We start from the raw sequence: 10,127 nt of genomic DNA on the forward strand, positions 1-10,127 counted from the left end.
AAATATATATCTGCTAGCTTTGTTCTTTTTCAAGATCATTTTGGGTATCTAGAATTCATATTCCATATTAGGATAGATTTTTTTCTGAAAAATAAATATATGAATATATGATAGTTTCACCTAAAAAAACAGAAAAAAATATGCTCTGGTAAGAAAGAAAGCAGCAAAAAGAATTATTGAAATGTTATCTTTAAGTTATCAAAAGCTTGGTATCAGACAAATGAAACTGTTATGTGAGATTAACATTTTTAATTTTGGATAAATTGCTATAATACTAGATGTCGACCACTAAGCCAAGCATGGGAAGGAGGGATGGGGAGGGAATGGGGTGGGGATCGGGTGGGGGCTGACTGGGCAATGTGTGCATGTATGTCTACAAAAGTTTGTATCCCACTATGATGTATGAATACAGTGCACCAATAAAATAAAATTTAAAAAAATACCAATTAAACAAGTAAAAAAAAAAAAAAAGTCTGCTCTCTAAAAGACACTATTAAAAGACAAGGTATATACCGGAAACATTATTTACACATATTTGATAATGGCTTAGATCCAGAATATTTAAAATAACTTTAAAAATTAAATATTACATGGGAGAGGACAATAGATTTGATCACACACTTCAACCAAGAATATGTGTGGAGGTTAAATATGCACAAGATGCTCAACAGCGCTCGTCATTAGACAATTTCAAATTGAAACCACAAGGATGCAAGTAGTGAGCCCCAGTGTAAACTATGAGCTTGAGGTGCTGCTGATCAGTAGTGCTGGAGCACTCGCCTAGTGCATAGGAAGCCCGGAGCCTGGTCGCCAGCACCACATACACAAATTACGCTTACAATTGCAGTTGTTGGGTAGAGATTCTAATCCACTCTAAAGACGACACAAATTCTCCTGACCCCTCTGAGCATCTTCTTCTTCACTAGTACTTACTTGCGCCTCGGGGCATTTGGAGGGCTGCATTTTCCTGGAGTAGCGAAGTGGGAAGACCCAAAGCATTTGCTCTTGGGAGAACTGGAGTCCTCTGAGCACAAGCGAGCCAGTGTCTGCTCATGAGGGACAACTTGTGCTCTTGAAAGGCAGTTCTGGCTAGGATGTGGAGCTGGATTCTCTGTGCCTCCGCATCTTTGGTTTTGAGAACGGATCCACCGGCTCTCTTCCTGCCCTGGTTACACCACAACAGCCAGTTCTCATCTTTATCAAGGATGAGGTTCCTTGAAGTCCCACCTCCTCCTCCTTCTGACGGCCCATTTCTGCCACAGGAGGGCTCCAGTCAAGGCTAGCTTCGGTCTCATTCCTAGAGAATCCCAAGAAGAGTTCTGGAAACTGTCAAGGTTGCATCCCTCCCTCTACCACTGAGGTAGCAGGCTCCGAGGTAAGAGGACCTTAGGGCCATATAGTCACTCATTTGCTTTATGCCTACCCATACATTGTAGGCAAGTGGGTAATCCAACAGTTACTCAGGACCATGTCCAAGATTTCCACCCACAGTCTCAAACTTTTTTACAGTCATCTGGCACAATTAAGAATTTCTCTCTCTAGGAAGCATTGTCATTGCTCCTGCAGTCATGTTAGGAGGAACTTTCTGGAAGCAATCACTCCCTTCCTGAATCCAACTTTTCAACTCTGAAGCACTGGCTCTCAGCTTTTTAGGACCAAGAACCCCTTTTAGGAACCTGATGAAAGCCTAGAAACCCTTTTTATACATACATGTTTACATAAAAGAACACATTGTTCCAGTCATTTCCCAGGCAGTATATGGCAATAATAGCCCTTTGTATAATGATAGAAATGTCAGCATATGTACTATGAGGCTAAAGTGCATTTGAAACTTGGCCTTTAAGTCACATTGTGACAGAATACAGAACATGTTTAATCCTCACAACAATCCTATGAGTTAAATATTAATATTCCATTTTACCTGAGAGGAAACTAAAACCCAAATAAAGCTGGAGATTTGCCACAGTTGGATTGGCTGATAAAGGCAGCACCTGGGCTAGAACACAAGTTCTTTGTTCCCTGTTCTTATGCCTTCAGATATAACACTTTGCATTCAGGACTCCTGACACTTAAGAAAAAGAGCATACACCGCAAGGAAAATATGGAACTATGAGAACTAAAAAATAAACTTCCAAACCTTACAAATGATTAAGATGCTGACAATTTGCAAAAATGGTCACAAACATGTCTAGAAGAAAGCAGGGCTGACATCCCTCAAGCCAGCCACATGCCAGAGTGTTTAGAATCTCCAGCACATTCTTGCTGACCCACAACTCTTTTTTTTTTTTTTTGGATCCACTCAAAGAAACAAAGATGGGGCAGCTCTGTGACTTCGTGCCACTATATCTGAGTTGGTGGAGCTGGACTAGACCAGTAGAAGTTAAATGCTGTCCAAGGGCTGGGGCAATTATTTGAAAGTGTTCAATGGCCTGTAGCAAGTGAGATAAATATGGAGATGCTGTTGGAGCTTAGTAAAGATGGCTCTCCAGCGTAAAGCATGGTCCCAAGTAACAGAACCACAAACACCAAAGACCCTTCAAAATATTTGGTAGAAGAAATAACAGCCATTGTCCTTTACCTGGCTTTGTTTTCATGGATTAGAGGATCTATCCAGGCAGCGCCTTAGTTCCAGTTTCTTCTAGGCTCAGTCAGGCCAGGCAAGCTCAAGCCCCTCCCAGTTAGAACCAAGAGCAAATATTTTTAATAGCGAAGGAAAGGGTTCCCAAACCCAAACCTGAACTACCAACCTTCTCCCCCAACCCAAACTCTAGAAACTCACAGCTATTTCTTCAATGCATTTCTTCAATTTAAAGTCCCAAATCTAAATATAATAAACCCTGACTCCTCTAGAAGGCCCACATTCTGGGAACTCTCTGCACTTTGGATGGAGTTAAAAAAAAAAAAAAAAACCCTACACAACAGCATCTCCCCCAAAGAGGTTCTTCATCAAAGGTGTCAACTTGGGAGTTTTTGTCCTGTTCCATCCACAGCCTCAGCAGACCCTTAACCTACCCTTACACACACTGATCTCTTCTATAAGAGCCATATCTGTTCTAGGGTCCTCTGGCTCCTTGGACTTCAGTGACCCATAAATTAAATATCAACTTCTTTTTCTTCTAGAAATAAGAGTGTTTCCTCTTCTATTTTCCAAATGTATCACAACTTTTCTTTTTCTCCCTTTTCCGCATAGCACAATGGCCAAGAAAGCACATGGGTGGGTTGCAGCTGGGCCACCCTCAGCAGTGCCAGGGACACTCTGGAGAGAAAGGAGGCGACATTATCCCTCCCGCTGTGTCTGCTGCTGTGACACTGACCCAAAGCCTCCCCACACTGACTTGTTTTATATCTCAGACACTTCTTGCCACTGACACTACAGACTTTATTAGTGTCCTTACATGAAAGACTCAAAGCCAATGATTAAAATCATTTAGGGGCATCTGGAGTGAGGAGCAGAGATCTTTTTCTTCTGCAAGTCTCCTCTTAGAAGCCTCTTTTATTGAGAAGTTTAAGCCAAGTGCCTGTTCATGCCAAACTGGGGAAAGCACAGAAATAACTTGTTAATTAGAGCAAAGCACAATTCTCAGCATAAACCAAGGATAAACGGTGCAGAGGAGGAGGTTCCATCTGGGCTCATCTCTGATTATTGGGTATCAGGAGCTTGCAAAAATACTTGAGTCAAGCATTTTCCTCTCAACAGTTCACTGTGTGTTCTGCTAAGATGGTCCTGATTACCCTCAGAAACTTAACTTTTGATGGACTGCAACAATTTCAGACTCCTGCTGGTGCTTGTAACACCACCCAGCTACCACCGAGACAAAGGCCACAGGGAGCCTGAATTCTTATCCTTCATGAGTCAGCTGGTTTCTATCCTTATTTCCAAAACTGAAAAAATACCTTCAAAACCCATTCTGGGGGCTCCCATGGGCTCAGCCTTCTCCTCCCCTACACACAGAAAAGGAAGTACTTGGAAACCCACTTTTCATGCCCGGTAGTCAGTGTGCATCATCTCCCTGTTGTATATGCAGTTTTCTAGAACAGTGGAGGAGGTCTTGTTTGTCTTTTACCCCCAGGCCCTACCTAAGTACTTGTCTTACAGTAGAGCCTCAAAGGTTTGTAGGAAGCAAAGGAGGACAGACAGGATGTAGAGGGAGAGGGAGGAGGTCTTATCTTTTCTGTTTTTGTTTCAGTTTTTGCCATCACCTTCCCTCTCTTTGCCATATCCTCCATGTTCATTCATCTCTTTTTCCAAAGCCATCTACCTGAATCATGTTATCACCTACCCTACTCCAGTTGTTGTGGCCTAATTCCTTTGGCATTTTTATTCTCCATCTATAATTTCACAGGGAATTCTGCTTTGCTTATTCTCCTTTCTCACCCTTTTCTGACTCATCTAATACTTTTTCTTTAAGGCAAGACTCAGACTGACCTCAGGTTACGTGAAAGGGGAAGTGATAGCCAAAAGCTCTTCCAATTACCATCAACCTAGAAACTGACATTTAAAGGGTGTTTGTGAAGCCCCAAGTCCCCCAACTAGCACCCCCAGGCTGGAGAAGAGTCCTTTCTAAAAACCACTGCCATTTTTCTGCATCTCTATCCCATTTTCTGATCATAATACAGCCTTCCACAGAGGGAGTTCCCTTTTCACAGCTCTGGCTTCAAAAGTTTTGGGGGCTCTTCATATATGTCAAACTTGAAAGAAAAGACAAAGCTTAGGCTACCTAAAAACTCAGCTCCAGGTCCCCCACAAGAATGCAGCTCTCTGAGCTGCACAGAGGACAGGATTCCAGAGAGTGGGGTACAAGATACTTGAGTCATTTAGGTGATGCTAAAATGGAGGGACAGCTACAAGGGAAGCAAATCACCAAAGATGACTCTCCCATTTCAGAATGTGGATGTCTGATGTCATGCAGCTAAGCATCATCAGATTAGGAAGAGGATCTAAGAAGACCAGAGAGCATGTTCAGAGACTACCTGCCTAACATGAGCATCATGCACCTCCCTCAACCCAGGACCCCTGATGCTCTGATGCACTTGCTGGACCACACCCCTGAAGGACATCAGATCCTCACAAGGCTGACTCCCAAATTCTTAACAGCCCTTAAACCCGAACTGCTGACCAATTGATTTTCTCTGAAATAATTCTATCTTCTAAGACTACTTATAGTGACAAGGTACTAATTCAGGAGATAGGAAGAGGCAATTTTCTTCTACTTCCTTTTAGGTCAGGAATGTCTATCCAGTAATATCCCACTCTCTTCTATAAGGTTCCTAACAGCTGTAGTAAGCCTTCTATGCCAACACCATGCACATGGATATTCACATGCAACCTTACTTTACCCTGGACTTTAAGAATTCACCCACCACAGAATACTAAAAGTAGCCCTTTTATCACCAGGAATATATTTTCAATTTTTCCCAATTGTAATATCAAGAAAAAAATCTTTCCCTGCATCCCAGCAACTTTGCTGAGTCTACACCCAGATCCAATATAATTAATTACGTTTCAGGGTTTTAAGTTAGGACCACCACAAATGTTTGCCTCCCTAACAGACTTCAGAGCTCGTGCAACCCCCCACGCGTGACTTAACACACCCGCCAAAATGCCTGCACTAATTACATCAGAGGGGGTCTCCCACCAGAGGAAGTTATTAAGGACAATATTCTTTTGTTAAACCCCCAAAACTAACAGTATCCTTAACTGTTAAGTGACTTCTCCAATGACATCAAAGTCATTTGTGAGTCCTATGGAGAATTGTTTTTCTTCCAGTCTAGAAAAAATGGAAAAAAAAAAATAGGCTGTAGTATAAGAAAGAGACGGTCTTCATAGGTACAAGGAACAGAAGGAAAATAGTTATCAGGGTGATTGAAACCCCGAGGCCCATCTGGCTTTGTGGCAATCTGTGAATTGGGTCCAGCCAGGTGGTGGCAACCGAATCAGTTCTCGGCTTCACTGAATTATGAGGAGGGTTGCAAAGAGATGGCTTCAGAGGTAGAAACATGTCAGCTCACGTGTCATTAGAAAAACCTGGCTAGAACTCCTTGCTCAGGGTGTGAGCAGTCCATTCAGCTTTGCGCTGTGCGCCCCCTTCCCGACAGGGTGTACTGTTTTCCAGGTGTCCCGCCAAGGGCCACCTCATGTCCATTATTTAGAGAGGCTACGCAGCTCCAAACTAGTATCAACCGAGAGACCACATTTTCTTTTCCTAGGGCCACTGTCACCACAAGAATATACGGCTCTGCTATAGTCCAAGGACTTAGCATCGGTTTAGAGCCTGAGGTCCACCCTTACTGCTGGGCCCTCCAGCCTGAGGGTGGCTTCTGCGCCAGCCCCGCCTCCTGGGGTGGTCACCAGCCCAACCGACCTGGGCGGGGGAGGAGAGCCAACGCCTTTAACCCTTTCCAACGCCCGGCCCGGGGTCTCCTGGGCCCAAGGCCAGGGGCCACAGTGTTGGAGGGGCTTCCAGGGCCTCCGGGCAGGGGATGGCCCCATGACCCCAGCGCCGTTGCCTGGGTGACCGCCTAGATGCGCTGGCTCGGTTGTCCGCGGTGGTCAGCGAGCGCCTGTGGGTTGTTGGTGGGCCTTTATCCCGGCTTGCAGGGAATGCTCTGCAGAAGCCCAGTGTGGCAGCCCAGGCTCTGACCTGCCTGGGGTTCCGCACACAGCCCAGGGCCCCCGTGGGCAGGGTTTCCAGAGGCTACGGGCATGGGATGCCCAGGGAACCAGGAGCTCTGGGTGACCTCTAGCCCCGGTGGTCCCCACGAGCCTTCTTACGCTGTAGTGAAGCTAAAAGCTTGTAATCCAGCGCTAGCCCCGGGAGGTTCAAAGACCTGAAACAGTGTGCGGCTGCATGGCTTGGCTGTAGGAAAACGTTCCCTACCAGGCCTCAATGGAGAAAAGGTTCTGGTGTTACTTCTGAACACTGCCGCTCTCCACCTCACCCCCCTTCAGTCTTAAATTTGGTTGCCTCAGGGTAAGCTCCTCTGGTCGTTAGAAGCCCCGGACCTGATGGCTGGGCCATCCTGTTACTTCACCCACAGGCCAGTTTGTGAAATGGGGGGTTTCCAACGCCCTCTTCCCCCTTCTTAGGTACTCAGAACCAACCTTTCCCTCTTTCTATTCCCAGTTATGTGAAAGGATCGAAAATGATACTGAGGCTGAGAAGCTTGAAGACCATGTGAATTACTTTTTAAAGGCTGAATTAAATCCACACAGGCAGACACTACTGAGTGTGGAGGGAATAGGAGGGACTCCCACACAATGAGCCTGGAGGCCCTGCTCCTCTTAAGGTGCAGGGACTTGGTCACTCTCAGGTTCCCATTTAGATATCACTGATGGAAGCAGGATCGCTCTGGTTTCCTTGTCTTTCCCTAGCAGGATGAATGTTCATTCCCCTATAGACAAAGGGGCTAAACAAATTTGGAGTCACTAGGGAACTTATCACTGAACCCTTTCTTGGGGCAGATTGTCAGCAGCTGGACCCCTGAAATCAGACAAGGAACAGCTATACTCTAGGAACTAAAGGCGACTTGAGCTCAGGAAATGATTGAAACAGGATTAATGTTTGAGTTTAGGGATTAGAATTTCTCCTAGACATGTCAATCTCAAGAGAATTTTGAGTTTTTGATGAGATCAAAATTAGTTTTAGAGAATAAAATAAGGGGACGGGATGTCCTCAAAGCAGTCAAATCAGTGGGATCCAGAACTGAGGCTACAGATTCCTGGATAGGTTTATGTTGCCAGGCTCAGAGTTGGCCATGCTACTTTCAGGAATTTAGTTTCCTGAAAATACCCTATCCTTCTTCCCCAGCTAATGGAAACTGGGAAGGCCTTAATGTTACCTAGCCAAAACCTGGGCTCTAAACTTTTTCTGAAGAGGGATTTTTTTTTAAGCATCTTGTGACTGTCACAGGCAAGTGTAAGCACTTACCTTTTCCAAGAGGAATTCACATCCTAAGGCAGTGGAAGCTCTGTTGTCCCCAGGCACCCCTTTCTCAGAATTTGTCCTAGGCTTATTTGTACAACGAGGACATCTGTTTACAGATCTCTCGGTGTTCTCCATCTTTTTCCTAGAATCTCCTCCCCGGAACCACTAAACTTCCTGTTGTCTTTCCCCTTCTTAGTGCTCATGTATCTTTATAAAACATCTGATAACTTACATGCCAGAGTCTTTAATTTTAAGAAGGTCCAGGCCCTTAATCTAAGAAAGTGATTCTCCAGCAGTATACTCAAATACATTATCAGGAATTTGCCTAGCTCTTAGTCCCTGCCCTTCCTTGATCATTTGGTTTTACTCTGTCTATGACAGTAAAATATAAGGCAATTATATGAGACAATTATAAAACATCTGAGCAATAAAAGACAGAAGAATGAGAGAGGGACAAATGTGGAGAAAGATAGATGCAGAGATAACACACATGTAAATATATAAGAACACACGTAAATATATAAGAACAGCAGGAAAAATAGATGTGGGAGATAGAACAGCAAAGAATAAAAGGATGTAGTCATTTGTCTTAGGAATGCAAGGGATGCTTAAGACACAAAACCAATACAATACTCCACATTAATAAAATGAAGAGAAAAAATCTGATTGTTTCAACAGATGCAGGAAAAGCACTTTATAAGAATGCAGCAACTTTAATGATAAAAACACTAAAAAAAAACTATGACCATTCTAAGGGAGGTTTATCAACACAATAAAGGACAGTTATAATAAAAAGCATGGTTAACATCATACTCAGTGGTAAAAGACAAATCTTTTCTCTGAGATAAGGCAAAGATGCTTGCTTTTACCACTGCTATTCAACATCATACTGGAAGTGCTAACTAGACAAATTAGGCAAGGATATAGGAAGAATGTGCACCCAAATCAAGCAAGGAGTAAACTCTATTTACAGATACTATATTTCTATATATGTAATATCTAAAAGAATACACTAAGAAAATTATGAAAACTAATTCAGCAGAGTTGTAGTACACAAAATAAAAAAAAAGTTGAATATGTATACAATAGCAATACACAATCCAAAAAGAAAATTAACAGAACAATTTCATTTACAATAGCATCAAGAAGAATAAAATACTTAGAAGTAAATTTAATAAAGTAGGTACAAGATTTGTACATAGAAAGCTACAAAAATTGCTATAATAAATTAAAGACAATAATAAATGGAACGAAATCCCATGTTCATGAATTAAAAGACTTAACTATTATTAAAATGGCAATAATTCCTAAACCAAGCTATAAATTCAATGCAACCCCTACTAAAATCTCAAATGTTTTTTTTTTTTTTTGCAGAAAAAAATCTCATCCTAAATTCATATGGAATTGCAAAGGACCCTAATTAGTGCCCCCCCCCCAATGTTAAGAGTCATAAACTCAGAGGACTACCAATTCCTGATTTCAAAACTTACTCCAAAACTACAGGAATAAAAACAATAGTCTAACACAACATTGACATACAGATCAATAGAACTGAGAGTCCAGAAAGATACACAAGTCATATAAAGTCAATTGACCTTTTTCTTTAATATTTTTCATTCTACTTTCCTGCTGAATCCCCAGTCCTGTTTTTTTTTTTTTTTTGCTTTTTTTCTATACTTTTATTGGTGCATTATAGTTTCACATCATAATGTAGTTCCTAGTGATAGTGACATCCATGCACACAGCACTTGGTTAGCTTTCCTACACCCCCTTCTCCATACAGGATATTGAGATTGACATTGGTATTCTCACATAACATAAAAAAATGTCCGTGGAAGTGATTCCTTCATTGATTCTCCCTCTCCCCATATCCTTCCCCTAGACCACCTCCACCTCCCTGGCTCCACTGGAGTTTTTCCTTCATCAGCTAAAGGAAAAACTGCTTATATCCCAATTACTCCCTAGCTTCTGCATTAGAGATAAAACATGACCCTTCACTTTCTGTGACTAGCTCATCTCACTTAACATAATTTTTATAGTTAGATATGTGTCCCCTAAAGAGCTCATTTATTAATATTCAGGGTTGATATAACTGAGTCATGAGGGTTGTAATCCCAGAAGTGGATAACGCCATTGTCATGTATTTCCCTGGGTGGTACCTGGTAGGCAGGTAGGGTGTGGCTGAAGGAGGTGGTACCTGGG

Source organism: Muscardinus avellanarius (assembly GCF_963383645.1).
Source record: "Muscardinus avellanarius genome assembly, chromosome: 3".
NCBI classification, from domain to species: Eukaryota; Metazoa; Chordata; class Mammalia; order Rodentia; family Gliridae; genus Muscardinus; species Muscardinus avellanarius.